The 23232-nt window shown below is 39.7% G+C and overlaps 1 protein-coding gene across 17 annotated transcripts in view; it reads left to right on the top strand.

Moving 5' to 3' along the window:
- CALD1 (caldesmon 1) overlaps nt 1-23232 on the top strand; it is a 236987-nt gene that overhangs the window by 59910 nt on the left and 153845 nt on the right. For 3 of the 17 annotated variants that reach the window (XM_043517125.1, XM_043517189.1, XM_043517202.1), the window contains exon 2: nt 1583-1723. The exons of the other annotated variants lie outside the window; for them this stretch is intronic. The gene's annotated coding sequence lies outside the window, so the exon portion shown is untranslated. The remainder of the gene's footprint in view (nt 1-1582; nt 1724-23232) is intronic. 17 annotated transcript variants of the gene reach the window in all.

Here is a 23232-nt window from a genome sequence, read left to right as displayed (position 1 = left end):
CTGCTCCTCCCACTCCCCCCAGCACCTCCGGCATGCCGCCAAACAGCTGACGGTGGCGGGCGAGAGGCACTGGGGGAGGATGGGGATGAGCTGATGGGCGGGGCCCGCTGCTGGCAGGAGGCTCTGTGGGGGGAGGAGGGGGCCGCCGGTGGGTGCTCAGCACCCACTTAGTGCCTATTTCTAGGAGCCCTGTGGCCTGCCCGCATGATTTAAAAGGGCGCGGGGCTCCCGGCTGCTGCCACCGCTGCTACCGCAGCAGTAGCCAGAGGTCCCGTGATCTTTTAAATTTCTCAGGCCCCTGGGCAATTGCCCTTTTTGCTCCCCACCCCGTTGGCGGGCCTGAACCTCTGTGTCTGTGCAGAGCCTTTGAAGTCAGTGGGGTTCTACACAGGGGTCCATCCATGTTCCGGTGCATGTGTCAATCTATGCACATGAATTTGCAGGATAGAGCCAGAATGTACAATTAAAAATAAGCAAATAAAAATGTGACTCTAAGTCTTATATGAATAGTGTGGCTGGCATGGCTGCTAATTGGCTTTATCAAACTGTAATGTGAAAGAAAGGTCAGGAATCCAGCAATTGGTCTGACTTGGACAAAATACATTTGATGATGTATTCAGAAAAGTTCAAAATAGCCTTTAAATGGTACCAATATCATTCTAGAATGCTGCATTTACAACATTTTCCCTCTGCTAGTTATATATTTATCTTTTTTTGCAAGGTGATAGGCAAATTATAGAGAATACTTGGCAGTTTAAAAAAGAAACTAACGGAGTTCCCTTGTCCCAATAGCTTAAATTCCAAACTGCTACTCATTTGAGGAACTGGACCCATTGCTAGAGCTGGTTGAATAATATTCTTCAGATAATTTGACAAATGTCACTTTTTTTCCAAATAAATTATTCAATGAATAGCTTAAAAATATTTGCTGAGAAATATCATAATATTAAATAAATAAATGCCCTAACCACGCTGAATAACTTAAAAAATAAAGAAAAATATGTCAGGAGATTAAATACAAAAGTGATTTGGTAATATCATGGAGGCTAAGATCATCTGAAATAAGGGCCTGGGACAATAATGGAATTGACGTACAATAGCTTCTAAAGAACAGCATGCACCTTGTTAACGTAATCCCTGAAAGGCTTCCAAGCTTCCTGAAATCTGGCCCTTCTGTTCCCGAGTGTAAATATGATCTCATAGGAAATAATCTGGGAGAGGCAGACTAACTCCTCTGCACAGTCAAGGTGGCATTGTTCTTTTAATACCCTAGGATGACTCGCTTTCCTGCCATGCGTTCAATTATCAACTTTGCCTTTGCAGCCAAGTCCCCATTATCAGAAATTGCAGGGATTTCAGTGAGGTTTCACTAGTGTATAACTGAGATTAGAACTGGTCCTAATAAATTGGTGTGTCTTAAATACTGGCCTTGATATAGTTTATTATCCATCTCCCAGCTTTCTACCAAAACTCCTTTAAAATGTAACATCCTAAAACATATGCCACCAATCATTCTTTAAGATGGAGAGAAAAATTAAGAGTACAGATGAGGGGACAAAGATATTTCTTGCAATCGTTCCAGATATATCGAAGAAGGTTAGCAGGATTAAAGCATAGATTGAAGTCCAGGAGCTACTGAGTTGGTGTGACAAGAAGGGCTATAAGAAAAGATACCCATCTCACATCAGGTCCTGATCCTGTAAACCCTGCTATGTAGAAATTGGTAAGAAGTTTAGAATGTATATACCTGCACTGGGCCCCTTGTAAAATACCTCTTTCTCCAGATGTTTACCTCACCCAGAGTGCTTTAAAGATCCTGTAATAATTTTGGGTATGCCCAGGACTTCCTTACTTTATGTAGCCCAAGAAGGGAAGCGTACTAAGTAGCCTCTATCGCTGAAAGCCTTGTACAGCAGCTAGTGTTTATCAATCTTCAGTGGCAGTGGAGAAAGAACAAAGGTATCTGTTTTTTGTTTAGTTAATGTGAACGGATAGTAACTTGCTGAATTGCAATTGCTCTGAGCCTAAGCAGAGAGTTCTGTGGCACACTGCAAAGTTGTTAAGTTTGGCACTCGGCATTGGTTTCCAGTCAAACATTTTCTTAACCATATTAGGCTATATGGAAATCAGCCAACAAGCAATAGGCTTTTGATGTACTTATTGTTTGTGCACACATTTAATGTACCAGACAGCCACCGTTTTACATAATAACATTTAGCGGATTTAATAAAATGGGACAAATGTAGCTAAATTTACTATTACAATTTTATAATTAAAAAGAGAGCCTAGGGAAAAGGAACAACAGTTTTCTATAATTAAACACAAAGTATTATTACATGTAGCACTTTTTATCCAAGGATCTCAAAGTGTTTACAAATACTAATTGAACACTCCAACAAAAAGGTGGTAGGTAAATATTATGCCATTTCCCAGGTGAGAAATGGAGGCACAGAAAGATGATGCGACTTGACCAAGGTCACCCTGTAAGTTAGTGCCACAGCTGCTTTAAACCAGTTCCTTGCTCGAAACACTAGACAGATCAGCTCCCACTAACAAGGATCATTGATGTTCAGATAAAATAATGCTCCTGATGAATCTTTCAGCAAGGCTAGAATCTTCAACAAGATCCGCACACCTCTATGTACTACTTCCTGGTTTCAGCCAGGAACAGAAGGTATCATGAGCAATGCTGTTCCTCTATTCTTGTAATATTGCCAGGCTATCCCAAACTAGAATATATTGGGAATCCAAGAAAAGAGCCTAATGTCACAAGAGTGTCTCAGAATCATAGCTATTAGAGTGGGAAAAGACTTATTCAGCACATCTGTTCCAAATCCCTGACAATGAGTTGTTTCCTATTGAATATCTACTATTTTTTTTGTTGTCTAGATTTAAAACACACGAATGATGGTGTTTCCATGTTTCTTGGTCAACTACTCTACGGTAGGACTGGTCAAATTTTTCTGTCAAAACTGGTTTTTGATTGAAAATTGAATGTTCAACTAAATGACATTTTTCTTGAAATTCTTGGCTTTTTTAACAAAAAAACCCCAAACACCAAATCTTCAATTCTGAAATTCACCATATCTCATGAAAGCTGTGATTTGGGCCCTTCATGCCCCCATTCTCCTCTGTGGGCTGGATTCCCTCGCCAGACTACACATGCCACCTAGCATGACCCCAGGAATCCTGTGATGCACTGAAGTGGCTCAGCAAGAGGGGAGACTGTTGTGCATCATGGAAGAGGTAACTCGGCCAAGGAGCCTCGCTCACAGAGAAGAACGGGGCATGAAGCACCGTAGCACCCTAGGTAGCCAGTTTTATGTAGAACTGAGCTGAAACAAAACTTTCAATTTTGTTTCACAAATTGAAATGAGAACTTTCATTTTGGGAATTCTATTTTTAAAACACTTCATTTCAATCAAAAAATATGTCATCTTGAAAGTGTTCAGTTTTTCGCTGACAGCTCCATGGAAAATCTTATCTTTTCATCAAAGACGTTTTCCAACCAGATCTCTTTCAGAGCCTAATAGATGTCACTATTAGAAATATTTTCCTGATATTTTCCATTCTTAATTTGGCCATATTATTCATAGCTATAAAACCTTGTTTCATTCAAAATAATTCCTTGCCCTCCTTGCTAATGCTTTCAAATACTTGTAGACAGTTGTCACATCTGTTCCTTAGTATTTAGTCAATATAGGCATATTTAGCTCTTTTAATCTTTCTTTGCAAGTCAATCTCTCCTGTTTCCAGATAACTTTTATGGCTCTTCTGGAGGAAGATCACAGGTTGTTATATGACTCAGGAAATGAGTTGCCTGGAACTGAATGCTGTATTCCAGGTGTGATCACACCAGAGCTGTATATTACCTCTCTGCTCCATGACAATGATGCCTTTTGAATACAGCCCCAAAACACTTGGGCTTTTGTTAATGCCATGTCCTAGTCCAACCTCCAAAGAAATTGGGAGAAACATCCAAATCTTTAAACCTTTTGAGCTTCACTGTAGCTAATTTTGGTATAGTTCAAAGATACGATAGTGACTGAAATGCCCGCCCTTAATTTGTAGCTAAAGAGAGTCATCTCTTGAAGCTGGAACTCAAGCCTGGGAAAGAGAACTTTTGTTCTAACCCTGGTTCTGCAGCTGACTTGCTGTGTGACCCTAGACAAGTTACTTAAGTTCTCTGCTTTAGTTTCCCTGTCTGTAAAAGGAGGGTGATACCCCAGTAACCACACTTAATGGGGTTTTATGAGGTTTAGCTAACGTTTGTATAGTGCTTTGATAATGATTTCCACTTTTAGTACATTACATTACTTGGGCAAGTGATGGTGACAAAGCACGTTACATATTACCTGTGAATTTACATTATATGGTCCCATTGATATTGAGAACTACAGTCACCAGAAATTCCACTTCAGCACAGTCATTCATCATTCTGTTTGTTTAAAGAGGAGGAGAACTAAATAAAGCAAAATGGATCAACTTCATCTTAGGTGTAACCCTAGCAAGTTCACCAGCTGTGCATTTGGACCAATGTGCCTAAGAAATAAGCACATTTGGAGACTTGTTGATTTTGAAAAAACCTCTACAATTAAATATGTAATCAGCTAAGATCTTGAAGTGATTGTTCGATGTTGTATGAGGAAGAAAGAGGAAACAACAAGGTCCTGACTCTCTGTTGCCCTGCAACTGTAAAGACATTTACACCAGAGTGAAATGAATGCAAAGTGGATGTAAAAAGCTACAAAATCAGAATGATAAAGGGCACAGTAAGTGTAAAATCCTATTATACATCCACAGTACATTGGTGTAAATGATGATACAAGCAGAGCAATGGACAATCAGGACCCCCACAGCTTAATCCTGCAAACCCTGACTCTCACAATTAATCTTTAATTGAGCCCATCCTTGCTTATATGAGTCAGGGTTTGCAGGATTGGGCCCAAACACTATATAAACTTGTAAATGTGTCTGATTTATATCATTATTAAACTAGATTGACTTTTTTGGAGTGATCAATTTGAGGTTGCTGAAAATAAACCTGATCGAAGAAAGGAATTCTCTCAGAGACAGTTCACATGTTTACTCAGTTGCTGATATAATCTTAGCTATAAGAGATTACAAAACCACTGGAATGAGTAGCTTCCTTATCTGAGTGTAATGCCCAAGATTAAGGCTTTTGCTGTGTACTTCATAGAGACCAGGACTGGGATGAGGCATGATGAGAAGGTAGCAATGAGTGATCTGAAGTATGCAGAGAAGAAGCTCAGGGTTGCACCATTCTTGAGGGATTAGAAATATTTATGTTATCCACATGTGTCAGAAGCCATTGCTCTATAAATAAAATCAAGTTAATTTTAATATAAAACTGGTAGAGACGGTAACCGCACTGTTAAATTCAGACAAATAGGAGAGGGAGTGGGTGGAGACTCAAATACCCATACTAGAAGGACCCTAACTTTTGATTCTAGTTTAATTCTCCCAAGAACTATTTGTGTGAAATTTTGGTCCAAGATAACAGCTATTCTTGAGAGAATCTGATCTCGCCATTTCAGGCTAAAATCTCCTGGGAACAGTTTCCAAGATTTTGGCATCATCTGATCTGAACACTGAACCAAACTTAAATTCCGCAGCATAACCTGATCTGGACCCAAATAGTATCTCCTCCAGTGCTCATCTGCCTGCAGACGGTGGAATCTAGTGGTTTTTTTTTAATTCTCAATTATATATATAATTTTGAAAGTAAAAAGAAATCATCCACAGTTTCCCTCTAACCAGATTAAGATTTCATGTTTCTACTCCATTACAAATGATTATCAGCAGAGACTAATGAAACCTAAAATAGGTAGGCAAAAATATGGTTCCAACTCTACAACTATTTACCCTTATTATTGTTCATGTTGTATGTTATGGTAATACCTAGCGGGCTCAGCTGAGATTGGGGCTGCATTGTGCTAGGAACTACACAGACATCTAGGGAGTGTAAATCCCTGCCTCTAAGAATTTACAATCTAGACAAGACGAAGGGTAAGCAGGGAATCTCTTTGCACAAGGTCATAAGTGGAGCTGGAACTAGAACCCTTGCCTCATGACTCCTACACGAGTGCCCTATTCACTAGAACACTGTCCCTTTTATATAGAAAGCAGTTTTCTTGGCAGCTCTGCTGACAGGTACAGAGGGTATTGGAGCCTTGAACCCACCTCCTTCCTCCAACCCTGTTAGGGCACTAGCCCCATAAAATCCTTGTGCTCATGGCAACAGAAGCATCTGTTGCAGCTGTGCACTGTACATGATGTGCGTTCCCCCGATAGAGGCCCCTTCCACAACCATATACGGGCTGGCCACAATCTGGGCCTAAGCTTCAGAGTTTTCAATAAACTCCTAAATAAAACGGTGTGTTTTTTCTAGAGATAGGTCTAAGTTAGGAAGCTGGATGAGATCTGGATCCAAATGTACTTTGTGTGTGTGTATTGTGATTCAGTGTTCCATTTTGCCCCATCTCTAATTTTTCATTGGCAGAATTACAATGCTTTTTTTTGCATATGCCTGCAGAGTACCTCTTTGTGTCATGTAAACTAGGGAAGGATCCAGAAATACTACCACATTTACCCATAATTCACAGATTTTTTTTTATTGTTGTATTTTTACTGTTCCAAAATTTCAGCTAATCAAAATCTTGGAAAAATGATTAAATAGCTTGGCCATAATATGTTGTTTTATGACTATTAATAAAATGTCTAGTTATTCATGTTCAGATAAGGGAAATCAAATCTCTTGCTTGAGGGCATGAGCTGATTACTACAGGGTTCAAAAAGGAATTAACCTGTCTCCCTGCATGCAGCGTTATACAACTAGCTAGGTGCATGATGGGTATTTTCCACCTTTTTTTTTTTTTTTTTGAAGCCATAGGTATTGCTACTGCTGGAGGCAAGACACCAAACTTAGTACAGAAAAGCCTTGGATTCCTATGATCCAAGCAGTTGACACAGAAATATATGCATAAAAAGAAGAAAATATAGAATCATGGAAAAGTAGGGCTGGAAGGGATCTTGAGAGGTCATCAAGTCCAGCCCCCTGTACTGAGCAGGACCAAGTAAACCTACAGCAACCCTGACAGGTGTTTGGCCAACCTGTTCTTAAAAATCTCCAATGATGAGCATATCTCAAACAAGTTAAATAAGTGGAGAGTTAAAGTGAAGCCAATAGTGTGTATAGGGGGAGAATTTCTAATGCACTCCCTTTTAAAAGTCAAGGGAAGTTAGTCATTTTAACAGCCCTTTGTGTCTTTGAAGACCTTCCTCTTAGTTTTCTGATTACAATTTTAAATTGTAACTTTATTCAGAGGAAAAGGGATTGAGTTAACATGAAGATTAAAATGTTGTTTTGCAAAATTCGTGCCACATCTTGATCTCATTGGTGTTTAAAGCTATCCCAGTATGGTTTTCGTATATTGATAGTATTGTTGGCTTATTGAGCATAGACAACATTCATAGTTGTATTTAAAATGCGCAGGTGATTTTTGGTAAATTCGTTGCAAATTTTTGATACCCTTGGCCATTTGGTTTTATGGATCTCGAGTTGAATCCTGTGGTGGTTTCCTCTGCAAGGGTTCCTTAAAGGACTGGTAATAATGAGGCATACTTCTTCTCTCTCTGGTCTTCTGGGGATTCCATTCTGGCAGCCCCTCTTTTTTTAAGATGTTCATGTGGCATGTAGAGGAGATAGTGAAGTTTTGCTGCAGTGTCAGGGGTCTTCCAAATGGGTAAATTGAAGCACAAAAAGAATAGGTGACTTGGTGAAGGTCACACACGTGACCGTGATCTTGGATTAGAATTCAAGAGTTCCTGGTTTTGTTTCCAAGGCTCACTGGATCTTTTTACCAAAATCCCATTTATTATGGACTAAACCTACATGCATTCTGTATATGGAACTCCCCTTGAAAACAATGGAAGTTCGAAGTGTAATTTTAGGTAAGTTCTATGGCCTGTATGTATGTTGAACTTGACTCCAAGCCAACTGAAGTGAAAGGCAGTCTTTCCATGGTCTTCAATAGGCTTCAGATAGAATCATAGAATCATAGAATATCAGGGTTGGAAGGGACCCCAGAAGGTCATCTAGTCCAACCCCCTGCTCAAAGCAGGACCAAGTCCCAGTTAAATCATCCAAATGATCAGACACATCACCATTTCCCTGAGGCCTTGACCATAGGCACTGACTCTGTGGATGCTCCGGTGCTTTGGGAAAAAAAACAGTGGGTGCTCAGCACCCCCCAGCGACAGCTGTTTGGCTGCGCCTCTGATCAGGTAACCCAGGACAGTGCCAAACAGCTGATTGGGGACACCACCAAACAGTTGTTTGGTGGCTTGGGGAGAGGCTTCGGAGAGGGCAGCAAGCAGCAGGTGGGCGGGGGCCTTGGAGTGGGGGGCAGGAAGAGGTGAAGTGAGGGTGGGGCCTTGGGGAGAGGGCGGAGCAAGGGTGGGGCCTCAGGAAAGAGGATGGGGGGGCCTCAGGGTGGAGTGGGGGTGAAGCACTCCCGGGGAAAAGGAAAAGTTGGCACCTATGGCCTTGCACAGCAGTTCTGTCATATTTATTTTTTTTTGAGCTATCTTAAGAGTTTTATTAACTGTGTGTTACAATGTCTACAATGAACATCTGGCTAATATTTAAATGAGACCATGATTCTCCAGGTGTCAGTCATCTAGGCAAGATAGTTGCAGCTAAGCATAACTAATCAGCCCTGCACCTAATCATCAACTCTCAATGTTTCTTTGCAATTGCTAGGGCATCTTCTAATGAGAAAATATAAATGACAGACATTACAAAGATGCAAAATTGTGTTTTTAATTATCCACTTTTAGTGTTAAGAACCAAAATACACCTCTGTGCCTTTAGCTCCATAAACGTTTGTTAAAGCATTGCTATGTAGTATCAATACTAAATACAAGGGATATGGCGTGAAGAATTAAAATACAATTACAGAAAAGATAAATACAATTAATTACCAGTTTATATTTGTATAACACTGAGGATCTCAAAGTGGATTTCAAACATTAGTGAATGGAATGTTACGTGTCCCCATTATTTATTTATTTTTACTGTGGTAGCATCTCTGTAACTAGTCACAGACCAGGATCCCATTATGCTATGTCAGTGGTGGGCAACCTGTGGCCGTGGCCTGTGGGCCGCAGATTGCCCACCACTGTGCTAGGTACTGTACAAACACAGAACAAAAAGACCATCCCTGCTCACATCTCTGGGAGGTACGGAAGTGTTAGCTTTACTTTGCATATGATTAAAATGAGGCAAAGAAAAGCAAGTGACTTGCTTAAGGATGTCTAGGTAGAACTGACTTCAGATCTAGATCTCTCAGCTGCTAGATATGTGCCTTAAACAGGAAGCATAGCAGTCTTATGGTTATTAAAAATGCAAATAAAGTATGAATTACTAAAATATAAAATAAATAATAAAAAGCTAAAAATGCTCACATGGAGTATGACCTACTGGATAGTGCACTGGACTGGGACTCAGGAAATTGGGTCCTCTTCCTGGTTCTGCCACTGGCCCACTGGGTGACCTTGGACAAACCACTTCACCTTTGTGCCTCAGTTTCTCTTTCTTTAAAATGGGAATAATGATACTTTGTAAATCACTTTGAGGTCTACAGATGAAAAGCACTATATAGGTAATTAGGTACAAGGAACTAGATAATTTTATTTTTATAAGTCAGGGTGGGATGAACTGAAATAATATACTAGAGGAATCCTTAAAGGATAGGTGACATTAAAGCTTAGCTACTTCCCATGATGGAGCTCCCTTATTAGATCTTTAATATATTATAATGTTAATTCCTTGGGACCCTATCCTTCAGGGTGCTGAGTATTGTATTGCTGCAAACTGGAGTGCACCCCAACTCCCACTGAAGTCAGTGGAAGTTGAGTGTTCAGTAGCTCATGAGAGTCTCTCAACACCAACCCCTTGGTTTCTATATAAAACTTTCTAGACAGGGTGGACTGTACAGAGAAGGCCTGATTCATTTTGTAGCTATGTCCCAGTGTCCCAGTGGTTAGTTTTTTTTGGACTCTGCATATTCCATGACTGATGGAGCCACGTTCATAGAGCTTTCCATAAACCACATCGTTCTTAAAAGAAATTTATGGACTCAAATTAATAACTAGTTACATAGGACAAATAGCAACATATCTGATTACCATACAAAGGAAAATTTGGGTTTACCACTAATTGCAGATAAAAATTAATACTTGCAAAAGACATGTATGATCTATTTGTACGTGTCTTATGTTTCCATAATTAAATATTAAAACATCCTTAAGTTTTAAATAGTCTTCTGAAAAAAAAAGTGGTGGTGGGGAGGGTCATTAGTCTCTGGTGGTTGTCACAAATGATTAATAGTTTGCTCTTCTGACAAAAGTAGGCTCTGGTTCAGCAAAGCATTTAAGCATCTACATAACTTTAAGCACGTGCTTAAGTGCTTTGCTGAAATTGGGTCCTAGCCTGCCAGATTTCTTTCAAAGTGAGACTAGACTGAAATAATAACAATAAATAAATCTGTTAAGTTGCTACCTACTTCTTTCTGCCTATGCCAAATTATTAGGCAAGTTCAAGCTAATGTCTTGGCAAAAAAGGGCACAAGTCCATTTTTCCCCCTTACAATGAGTAATTTCCCGTCCTGTCTCAGCTGGAAGTTTCTCTGCTAATTGTAGAACTAGTGAAATGGTGACAACTCAAAAGCCAAGAAAACAAAAGCTGAACTATTGAGATGGAAGAGGTTTTAGTCACTGTTTGATTTTTGTATGTCTTTGTTAAGACCTAATTAACTTCAGTGAGTAGCATTTTAAAAAAAGGAAACATTTGTTAAAGATTCAACACTCTCTTCCCTTCCTTTTAGGGGTTTAAGAGCTAACAATAAACATCCCCTAGTCCCCTCAGTGGTTCTTCAACAAAACCCAGAAAGACTAGCATTATGAATGAAATTCTGACCCTACTGAAACCAATGACAGAATCCTATTGACTTCAACAGGGCCAGGATTTCACCCTGCTTTCCTGATATTTCTTAGGTAAAAAACAAGCAGGGTGAAAAAAAATCATTTTGTTAAAACATCCAAAAATATAGAGCAAAACAAGTGCAAGCCCATTTTAAAAAAATCCACTGAAGGTGTTCTTTAAAGGTATTTCCATTTAGATAATTTCAGTGACTAAATATTACCATTGCTCTCAAATGGTAATATTTTTATATGCACAGGAAATATCGTCTTGCTTTTGTACAGTGTCTTTCACTTTCCCCACACCAGTATCCATCCTCCTATAGGGTGGGGCACATCAGTTTTATACAATGCACACTAATATTAGACAATCATGTAAGATAGAAAGCAAAGAAGAGAAAGTGAAGAAATACAGTGAGTTTGGGGATAGGTAGAACTATCCACGTTCAGATTTGCCCAAGCGCCGCTACCCCTGTGAGAAGCTCTGAGATTTTTAATAACCACAACAGGTGAAGACCTAGGGTTAGGTTCTCAGCCCAAGTTTGGTCCCCTTTATGCCATCTGAGTGGTGCAAAAGGGATGTAATCTGGCCCCAGCTACCAGTTGGGAATTCTCTGGGCAGAGGTGTTGCCAGCTTGATTCCGGTGTAAACCTCCTCAGTACCACACAGCATAGGCAGTGTAATGGGGCGGGGAGCTTCAGTTTGCTTCCTTATAACAATTCTCTGCTGGTGTATGGTCCATTAGGGACCATAGACAGCAGTCATAAGTTAGAGCAGCCTCTAGGCTTATTTGAATTATACCAGGCAGGGTCTGGGACAGCTTGAGAATCAGGGAGCCATAACGAGCTTCCTGACAACTCCCTCCTCCCCCCGCATCAAGATATGCATCACATAGGAGAGAATGTGTTTTTTTTTTTTTTTCATTTTCTCTCATATGAAAGATAGAACCTCCAACAGTGCAGGCCACCCACCATGCAAAGGCATTGATTCCATTACTGACTCTGAGGAAAGAGCGCCACTTACCATCAGCACTTACTACTAGAAATGGATTTTCTGTAGAGGTCGATTAGCCAAACACTTAACCAGGCTCAGACTGAAGTTGTACAAAGGGAGGAAAACGATTTTGTTTATTCATATCTTATACATATTCATTTAGTTTATTGCACGATTTTCTTTCCTTTTTTATATTTGACAGCAACAAATATATTCAATTGAGTGTTGTATAAACCCTTGCCGGGCTTATCATTGATATAGCTACATGCATGAAAATGAAATCATCAGGAGGTTCAGTTCTGCATGTCTGAGGCAAAGCTGCCATTGCCCTTAATAGAAGCTTTTCTTGAATGAAGGGTGCACAACCAATATTACAGTGAGAAAAATTTGGCACACAAGGGCAAAATCTATAGGAATGTCTATAGGAATGTATGGGACTTGAATGTTTTATCAGAATTTGCCTATATCTTTATAATCAGAAAAGGAAATTCAAACATTCTCTATTTTTATGTTCTAGTAGTATTTATAGGCCCCTAACTGAGCTGAGGGCCTCACTATGCTAGGCATTGCACAAACACTTAGTGAGAGACAGTCTCTGCCCTAAAAGCTTAGAATCTAAGGCTTTGTCTACATTGCACTTTCATCGGTAACACTTTTGTTGTTCAGGGATGTGAAAAAAAACACACACCCCTCCCGAACGATGAAATTTTTACCGATGACTAGCGCCGATGTGGGCAGCACAGTCTCCCGCCGACAAAGCTACCGCCTCTCATTGGGGGTAGATTTATTTTGTCTGCGGGGGAGCTCTCTTCTGTGGACAAAGAGCAGCTACATCATGCACCTTTTAGCAACACGGCTGTAGCGGCACAGCTGTGTCGCTAAAAGGTGCATTGTGTAGACATAGCCTAAGTAGACGAGAAACAAAAGTTGGGAAGGGAAACAGAGGCACACAAAAGAGAAGTGACTTCCGGGAAAATTACGCATCAGGTCAGTCTGAGCATGGGGAATACAAGCTATGAGTCTTGAGTCCCAGGTGAGTGCTCTATTTGCTAGAACACGTTGCCTCTTTGCTAGCTGATTAATCCATTTCATTCTGAGGTTCTGTTTATTTTACACTGTTTGAATGTTCAATGTGGGAATAACCATCATGTCCGCAAACCTCTCCATTGAGGCACTTGTGCCTGGAATGCCTCCTCCTATGGTACAATCTAGAAAGGATGGGGATCTGGAGCTGTCTCCTCTCTGCTTGTGGATTGCTTTGCTCCTTAATGTGAACCATAATAGATTACTTACCTCTAGCTGGGAAAGTCTGGAGACTTTTTTGGTCCCTTTTAACTTTTGTTTTGTTTGTATGAATGCATTTGTTGTTTTTGGCACCTTGGTGGATGGATTATTGGGGAATTTGCTACGTGGCTTGAATTCTGTTTAGTTATTTGGCCATGCTGCTTGTTTGAAATTCCTAAAGTATTTTTTAATGTGTGTTAGTGATTCAGAGAGCTTTAGGTTTGATCACTCTAGAGAAAAGGAAACTGATGGGGTGACTATTTTTAATAAACCTGCCTACTTAGTTGTTGTCAGGACACTTACGATCCTGAAATATGCTGAGCACCCGTGATTGCCACTGACTCTAATAGGAATTGAGGCTTCTTAGCACCACAGGGGAGGTGCTCCTTAGGTTCCAGGATCAGGCTCCAAATGATGAAATAAAATGCCTCCAGCTGATTTCTGATCACAGCCATTAAGTTACACACACATACACACACACACACACACGGGTGGGGCGTGAGGGAATAGGAAGAGAGAATTGGTGGACTATATGTGATTAATGCATACTTACTCTGTTGCCTGCAAAGGAGTCATACGATGATGAAGGGGATGCATGCTTTGATTTATTTGCTTCTAGTTTAAAGTTGTGGAGCCCTAAAAATGACTAATGAATCTCCTTTCAAGGTTCATATCTATGACCTAATTCAGATGTGCAGGAATCTAGTCTTCCCTAACTGCAGCAGAAAGTTTAGGTTTGCTCATCCAAGGAGTTATAGTCAAAGGCAGAGACACTGGACAAGATCCAGCACAAATAGCTCAGTTCCAGTGAAAACAGGAATCAGATGTACCGTGCATATGATAGACTAATAGGCCAATGCTATTTACCATATGTTAATTGCAGTTCCATTATACCAAATTTTTCTTATGTGAAATTGCTATAATTATTACCATATAATCAACATCATAAGATGTCAGGCAGGAATACTATGTCGTTAACAATGATTGCTGTGATAGAACCTTTTTTTTTTTTTTTTTGTCTGTGTAACTTTTAAATTCATTCTTTAAAGCTAAGCCATGTATGCATATATTGGGTCAGATCTTCTGCTGGTATAAGTCGGCTTAGCTCCACTTAAATCAATACAGTTATGCCGGCTAAACATTTCTCCCATTGTGCTTTATGCTTTGGGCCTCAGAAGGTGTTTTGTTGTATTATTCTGTTTATGTCAAAATATTTATAATTAAATCGGCTCATGGATTTTTATCTAAATATTTTTTATTCATAAAATGCTGATTTGTCAAAATCAACACTGTGTTCATAGGAAAAAATGGTTTCTATGAATTATCCAGTTCAAAAACATTTTGGGAAAAAAAAAGTTTTGACATTTGTTTTTTTAAATGAATTTTTTTTGCATTGAAACAACTTTTCATTTTAAAATTAATTTACTTTAGAGTTTAAAAGACAAAAATTAAAACAATGTTTTGAAATGATCAAACTGTTTTGATTGGATTTTGGGTTTGTGAAAATTTTTGAGATTTTGACTTTTTTGTCCTGAGTCAAGATGAGAATGGGTTTGTTTTTTTTTGTTTTGTTTTTAATCTCAAATTTTCATGGGACAAGAAAACCTTTTGCTACCAGCTCTACTTGGAAATAGTTTTTATGCAATATACATTGTTAGAGTATAATATTATAATTAGCCAATTTTGCTCTCAGGAATATGGGAGTAAATCTGGATTGATCTGATCCGGGTAGGCAGAATAACTTCAAGTACTATCTGATGTGCTAACAATGATGCAATTCATAGTCATTCAGAATGACTTGGGCCAGGGAAAGAAAGCAAGTATGATTCTACCGGAGGGTAGGACACTCAGAGCATATGAAAGAGTGAAGTTCAAGGCCCTGTGCCAATAATTTATTTATTTAAAAGTGGAATAGTTTCAGCAGGAGAGATTGAGAGACTCCCCCCGACCCCATCAGAATATCCCATAGCCTGGTGACTAGAAGCATTCTCCTGCAATATAGAAGACCCATGTTCAAATTGCTTTTCCTCAGGCCAAACCTATGGATCTTGTGGCATATGTATAATTGGAGGACCCCTGCTGTTTTTGAAAGGCCAGCTCCCCCACATGCTTAAAGATGATGGGATCCTGGAACTCCATAGAGAATATAGACACACCAATATCTTGTCATGGGCCAAATCCTGCTCCCACTGAATTCCACAGGAGTTTTGCCATTGACTTCATGGGAGGTAGTAGAATCAGGTCCTGTGTATATCAACTTTAATTTTATAAAGAACTATCTTTGAAGCTGTGAAACAGTTTGTTTAAATAGTTTAAGTCTGTGGAGCTATATAGGTGTAAAACCAGACTGAGGACAGAATCAGATTCTCAGAAGTCACTCAGAATATACCAGTTTGTATGATGCAGCATCTACAACATTGATCCAATGTCACTGAGAACAGAATTAAATTTTTTACCTCTTGGCACCTATCTTCAGGTCTGGCCAAGATAGGATCTGAGAGTGATAGGGAGCAACTGTGGTTCCCCCAGTTGTGTGGCCTGTTTGGTTCCCTGTACAACTTAGAGTGGCCACAGGGCTACTCTAAGTAATAGCCAGCTGTAGTCATGGTCCTTCAGCAGCTGGGGTGACCAGAGTTCAGTTATGCTCTGGCCACACCCCATTCCCTTTGCCGTGTCTCTGGTATGCCCTCTATGCTGGGAACTGTGAGGACCAAATTCAGAGATGATTTATAAAGGTACATGTTGGCAAGTGAATGTGAATCTTGAGGGTTTATATTTTAAGTTGCTCTAATGTATGTGTTGGGTGAGGGGGATAGAGATGGTGTAAATTAGACTCCCAGTGGAGTCACTTCTCAATTTGACCCTTTACATTTTACAAAATTAAAGAACAGTGTTCTTTCTTTATCCTACAGATATTATTCTGGAAAATGTAGTTAAATACTCAGGCCTGGTGCATGCTTGTGGGTGTACAGTACTTGTAGTGTGTTACCACATACCAGCTACACCAAAATGTTGTGGTTTCTCTTTGTATTTAGTTTGGAAAGAAGCTAACTTTATCCCTGAGTTCTGCAGAAAAATAATCATCCACTACTCTGTCATTATTACAGTCCCAAGCTGTACCAGCAGAAACAATAAAAAAAAAATGGGGGAGAGGGGGTGACAGAAACTACAGAAGAACTTGGGTGGGTGTGAGGGGAGAAGCATTCAGATCTTACACATAAGGTAATGTAAATTAAACTCCCTTCCACTAATTTAGGGTATGTCTATACTGCAGTGGGATGTGTGATTGCAACTCGAATAGTTCTAATCTAGCTAACACACCTTAAAAATAGCAGTGAAGACAGGGTCGTGTGGACTTCAGTTGTATTAGCTTGCCTGGACTTAGGGGTATATACTCACATTCCTAGTCCACGCTGGGGTTTGTGCCACTGTTATTGTAGCCACACTAACTAGATTAAAGATAGAGTGGGTATACCTACCTGAGCTGCAGTCACACCTTTGATTGTAGCATAGTCCCTTAGACTCAATTCAACTGACTTACATCCATTCTGTCAAAGTGTAAGGGACTACTAGTTGGTGTAATTGCCATTCTGAGGAGCTGCGAAGAGTTGTATCTTACAGTGTGATAGAGGCTACTTTAATTTACACCTTCCAACTCCTGTGAATTCCAGTTATTCCCTTCGACATCCTTGCCTGTTAGCAGAGTGACTGTAATTAGGTGTAAGAACATCCAAGTCTGCATCAAGAGAAATTTGTGTATAGACCTCTAACTTGCACCACATTTCATCTTACCTCTGGATTGCCTCTTTTTAAAAAAAGAAAAATTCCAGTCCTAGTTCCCTTTTTGTGTCATAATTAGATAAGAATGTTGATTATGGGACAGTTTTAATAAAAGCTGATTAAACACCATTTTCAGCTATATAGATGTCTGACTGAGCCTCTATTAAATCAGGAGTAGTCCCAAACTGAGACTATTGGCCAATTTAGGATGCTGATAGATCCTGTTTTCTATGGTTAACTAAAGAAAGGTTTGACTGTTTGTTGTCATTTCACATGTTGGGTCAAATTCTGCTCTCTTCTGAACACATGAAACCCCATTTGAATAAGATTATTTAAATCCCATTAAGTTTATTATTGTTACTGTATATTACTTCTGGGGGAATTCTGCTCCAAAACCAATACAATTCTGTGCCAAAAAATTAAAATTCTGTGCAAAATATTTTAAAATTCTGCATATTTTATTTGTCAAAATAACACAATATAATCATGCTAGTTTCAATTATTTTGGTAATTTATTTCAAAATACCCATCAGCAAGTATGTCTATAACAATATAGACAACAAAAAAGATTCAGGAAATCTATTTTGACAAATAGATTCCTTACGAGGCATATTAATACAGAACTTTGAGTAATAATCCATTTAAACTACAAAACAAAAATGTATTTCCCCCAGAAGCAGTGCAAAGGCTTGGGGGAGTCAGGGTAATGGAGGAGCTGAGGGCAATGGAAGTAATTGCTTGAAAGGAGCCTGGGAGTGAACCTGGAAGGCTGTTGGCTGTGGGTGGGAGAAGTATGGAACAGGTTTTTTGGAGTGGGGCGGAGGGATGGTTAGGGAGCTGGGGAGCCTCCTCCATGCAGACCCTGGCTGACCCTGAGCCTCTCCCATTCAGCCAAGCATATCTACACATATCCCCATGTGTCCATGCACCCTCACTCCCTATTCAGCCAGGCATAGCTGCCCCTGTCCCCATGTGTCCCTGCACCTCCACTGAGCCACTCCCACTGTTCCTATCCCCATGTGGCCCAGCACCCTCACTCTCATTCATCCTCTGGCTCAATGTTGTTACCCCACTAGCTCCTGTGACCCCATCTCAATCTGTCCCCCACAACCCTTCTGAATTCCTGTCGGTGTGACCACCCAGCAGCTACATGTGCCCTGTTCTCTCTCTCCCCCATATCCCATGCCTCCTCACCTGGCCCCACAGCGCCCCCCCCCCCCCACTCCACAGCTGGCTTCTTTGTTCTTGAACCAGCTGCTCTCTCTTCTGGCACCACATCAAGCCTGTCAGAATCAATTATTTTGCAGGGGCGAGGGAAGAGAATCTGTGGCGGACATTCATTCTGTGTTTGTGCAGTGATGAAGAATTCCCCTAGGAGTAGTATATATTAGGGATAGGGCGACATTGGGACCCATCCTTTTTTATTGTTTTATTCTCCTCCTGTACTCTCAGTTTTAATTGTTTGGATGCAGACTTTGGTTGGCCAGACAGGTGCCTGGAGTTTTGTGTGTGGCAGGAAAAAAACCCCTATGATGAGTATACTTCGGTTCTGGTTCAGATGGAGAACTCAGTTTCATACGAATTACTGTTTGTGGTGAAGAGGCCATTTTGTTACCCAACAAAATCTCTTTACCCCATTCGCTGACTGCCCATGTCTCTGCATGGTGTCCAGTCCCCTTTCCCCCTCAAAAAAAAAAAGAATTTAAATAAATCAATCTTGAAAATGAGATATTTGCATCCTTCAGTTAGACTTTTTTTCATACACACAACTAAACAAAGATACTAAATGAGAGAGGATGGTTTAGGGGTTAGAGCACTGGCTTAGGAAAGTTGGGTTTAGGTTCCTCCTCCCCAATGGACTTTGCATGTGACCTTGGGCAAATCATTTAGCCTCCTAAGTTTCTCTTCTGTAAAATGGGGATAAAAGTACTTTCCTACCTCACAGGGGTTTTGTGAGGATAAATACATTAAATAGATTGTGAGATGCTCAGATACCATGGCAATGGAGACCATATAAGTATATTACAAAGAAATGAAAAAAATAATGATTTTTACTTAATCATGATTACAGATAGGGCTGCACTTACACATGACAAGAGATTATAAAACCATAACTTAGAAAAGAGCAGTTATTATGTGAAGGCCTATACTACATAGCATTCTTCCACATTTGCTCATGTTGAGTAATGCTTTACTTACCAACTGGCCCCATTGATTTCAGTATGAGTGCGGGTGGCACTATTGGGTGCTAAATCACTAGTCTCAGTCCAATCACTAGTGGGCTAAATCACAGTTTGCTAAAGGCACCACCCTGATTTTTGGCACCCATGCTGAAAAGCTCAGAGGCCAAGTGTTAAATGGGAATCAAGACTGACTTTATGCTATCCCTCCAGGTTAGAGCTGAAACAGGTTGGTGAGGAAGCTTTCGTGTCTGATAACAGTGCTGTACCTGTTTTGCAGATCAAAGGAAGACGTTATTGTCTAAGGTTGACAATCAAACACCAGCACCAACTTCACATAGAAAAAGCTGGCAATTACTTGGTTTCCCATTTTTAACAATATAAAATGGAAATCAGTTATCACTCAAAAATAAATGCATTAAAGGAACACTGTTGTTGTTTTTCACAGTCTTGCTGCTAAGTGAGTAGATCTGAGACATTGTCACATAAAGGCATTGTTTCTGCAGTTCAGAATAAGCATTCCAGGCATTTCAAGGCAGTTTTAAAGTCTATGGGAAAAAGTCAAAGGGGGAGTATCTGGAAGAATTGTTGGCCCTTCTAAATTCCAGCTAAGCAATCCCAAGATGATCGTTATTCAGGAGGTTTCGGCACTCCAGTGCTTAAAAGTTAAAAATAGAAAAATATCTGGGAGATGATGAATGGGTTTGAGAAGAACAATGTAACAGTTTGGGTAAATGTAGTTTTGTGGATTAAACTCAAATATACTGCCACAGATATCTAATCTCTCTAAACTGTCTTTCTCTTTCTCTGCTTCTCTCTACTCATCTCTTGCTCCTAAACCGTCTAAAATGAACCTTAGATAAAAGACCTTCATTTTACCCAAAAGCTCTAAAATTTAATTTAGCTACCTTTTACAATTATTGTATACAGCAATAAATTGATGTTGATTCCCTCCCTCTTATACCCCGTTACATACCACCTCTGCATTTTGGCACAGTAGTTATAAACACATGTATAATCTATATTCATGGGACATAACTATAACAAATTTGGCTCTCTCACTTTTATTATTGTTTTTTCTTAAATTAATAAATGTAATAACATTCCCCTCAGTTGTAAGCAGAGACAGGACCCAGGATGTTCAGCACCAAAGCACAGACTTCTGTCTCTTGAGCTTAAAGCATTACTGCATTAGCTGACAGCTGTAGCAGATTCTTATCTGTTACGTGGATCAACCAAGGAGGACATGGTCAGTTTAGCCATCATGTTTCATAACCAGGTGAACTTCTTCACAGCCAGGTTTCCAGTTGGAACATAAAGTCTGAGTGTATTAAAATGGGCATGTTGTTTCCATTATGTGGCTTCATGTATTGTATACTGGGAGAAATTAGGTATATTGGCACTGGAGGGTCTGTTTATTTTTGTATGCTTGTATATTTTAAGTAAGTACCAAGGACAGCCCAATAATGGAAATGAATAACAAAAATATTAACTACCCAATAGCAAAGTCAGTTTTCATGGATGTCCACATGCCACTTTGAGGGGCACACTAGAAAGGCATAGATTAATAAATAAATAGCACAGAGGAGTTGATTTAAACAAATGGCACTAGGGCACAAGGTTAATAAACTAGCACAGAGTGTTGTCAACTATTTGAGTTGTCAGCAGTCAACATCAACTAGTTTTCCATGGGAAAAAGAGAAGTATCAAAAGGCTGTAAACAGCTTTTCCTTTCTTGTGTGCACCAGACAAATATGGAACATGTGGATAGTTTTAAAACTTTGAAAGTCACACTTGGGTAGAAACTCAATTGTGTTTTCACTAGCTGGACAGCACTTCACTATATCCTGTGATATAAAAGACAAAAGTGCTATCGTCATTCGTTACACAACAAGTGGAGACCTCCAGCAAGTCAAAACATGGGATGCCACCAGAATATTCCTCAGTGATGTGACTGCTCTACTGAATGAAAGACTTATAGCACTTCTTGATGGTAACTTTGTCACAGCTCCTTCCTCCCAACCAGGGTTCTCCTTATCCCTCATTTCCATTTTAAACCTCAGCTTAGTTTCCTTCTCCTCCCTTAAAACTGTATTTAACCCCACCTATTGTCCACAGAAAGTGTACCTCCTTTGTGACAGGCAAACAATGAAATATGCCTCCAGAAGCTGTTACCACCTTTATATCAAGCCACATTCACTCCTCCCCAATCCTAAATGGAAGCAAAAAGTGCTATTTAAACTATAGTGGAATCTTGATTGGGAGATTAAATGGGGCAGTTCCCATTTTGATTTCTATAGCCAGATGATCACTGCATGAGGAGTAAGTATTTGCTGCTTATTGTCTCCAGTCAGATCATTCCTTTTCCACACAGGCTTTAGTTTAAAACAGTTATTTACTTTCCTTCTAACCATGATTTGACCATCTAACAATGATTTGAACTCTCTTTCACTCACGGAGGTAACAATTTTTATAAATCACCATCCTGGAGTCAAAACAAATCTATTGCTTTGTCTGCTGTGTGTGGTTTTTTGGGTCAAAAATTCAAAGTATGAGAAAATTTCTTCTGCAACCCTATCAGTGCTCTCTTTCCTTCATTGTTACATTGCTGCCAACAACAACACAATGCAATACAATGTAACGACCTGATTTTGCATTCTCACTGGAATCAATAGGAAATATAAGTGGTGGAGGACCCCTATTTTCTATATTGACTTTTATACAAACTGCATCCCAAAACATTTTACTGAATTAAACCATACAGTTACCAAGTTAAATGATAAAGCAGATGAAGAGAGAAATTAAGAGTTATACGCAAGGGAGAGAAGTCTTGATCTCAGATAAGATTTGAAATGAGATAATGAGAGTCAATGAGGTGAAGAGTTAAAGTAAGGCTGTTCCAATAGGAAATTCATAGGAGAAGATTCTATGAAAGCACATAGATTCTAGCACCCAAGATTCTATGAGAGCACAGAAGACATGGGCTAAAAGCATGGAGGACAGAAGAGAGAGAGCAAAGGTTGATGGGGTTGACTTGAATATCTCCATTGGAGGGTATGAAAAACTTGTACTAAATCTCGAGGTCCTAAAGTTTTTTATACGCTTTTTACTCAAGCAAAAGTCCATCGAGTTCAGTTAACATTTACTTAATAAGGACTGAGTAGAAACTGAATAAAGACCTATACTTCCCAATTTGCCTAAAAGCAGACAAATTGGGAAGTAAAGGTCCTTGTTCAGTTTCTGCTCAGTCCTTAAGTAAACATTAACTGAAGTCAATGGGCATTTGCAGTAAAGTTTACTCTCTACAGTGGACACTATTCATAGCCAGTGGTGAGAGAATCTTGCCCCAAGATTTGCCCAAAGGGAGCAATGTTGGCCTGAGAGGATCCTGCCAGATGAAACCTAAGGGCTTCTCTACACAGAGCAGCAATGTGCCCTACCAAGGTGCGATTTTAAAAAAGTTCACTAATGTGCTGTACATTAATTGGTCCCAGTAGACCCTGCTGCTGTGCATTAAAAGTTCCATAATGCACTTTTATGTACTTCTATTACAAACAATGTTAAAGTGCGCTAGGGAACTTTTAATACACTACAGCAAGGTTTACATGGACCCATTAATGTGTAGCACATTAGTGCACATTTTAAAAAATCACACCTCCGTTGTGCCAATTGCTACTCTGTGTAGACAAGCCCTTAGTTAACATGGTGAGAGGGTCCTGATGAGACCATCAACTGCACACATGCAATTCCCACTGAAGTTACTAGGGGTCCCACCTACATCGCTGGACAAGATGGTTAGGTCCCAGCGATGAAGAAATAATTAACAAAGGATTAAAAACAATAGACAGACTATTAGAATGCTGTGTTGAATCAAAATATTCTCCTCATCCATGGAGGAAATTAAAACAAATATAATTTTTATATTAAAAATGTCATACATTAAATTAGATGGCTGTACAACACTGTGTACTAACCCAATTTTATGACCAT

This window comes from Dermochelys coriacea, chromosome 1, assembly GCF_009764565.3.
Source record: "Dermochelys coriacea isolate rDerCor1 chromosome 1, rDerCor1.pri.v4, whole genome shotgun sequence".
Lineage (NCBI taxonomy): Eukaryota > Metazoa > Chordata > Testudines > Dermochelyidae > Dermochelys > Dermochelys coriacea.
This window is presented reverse-complemented; position numbering and strand designations above follow the sequence as displayed.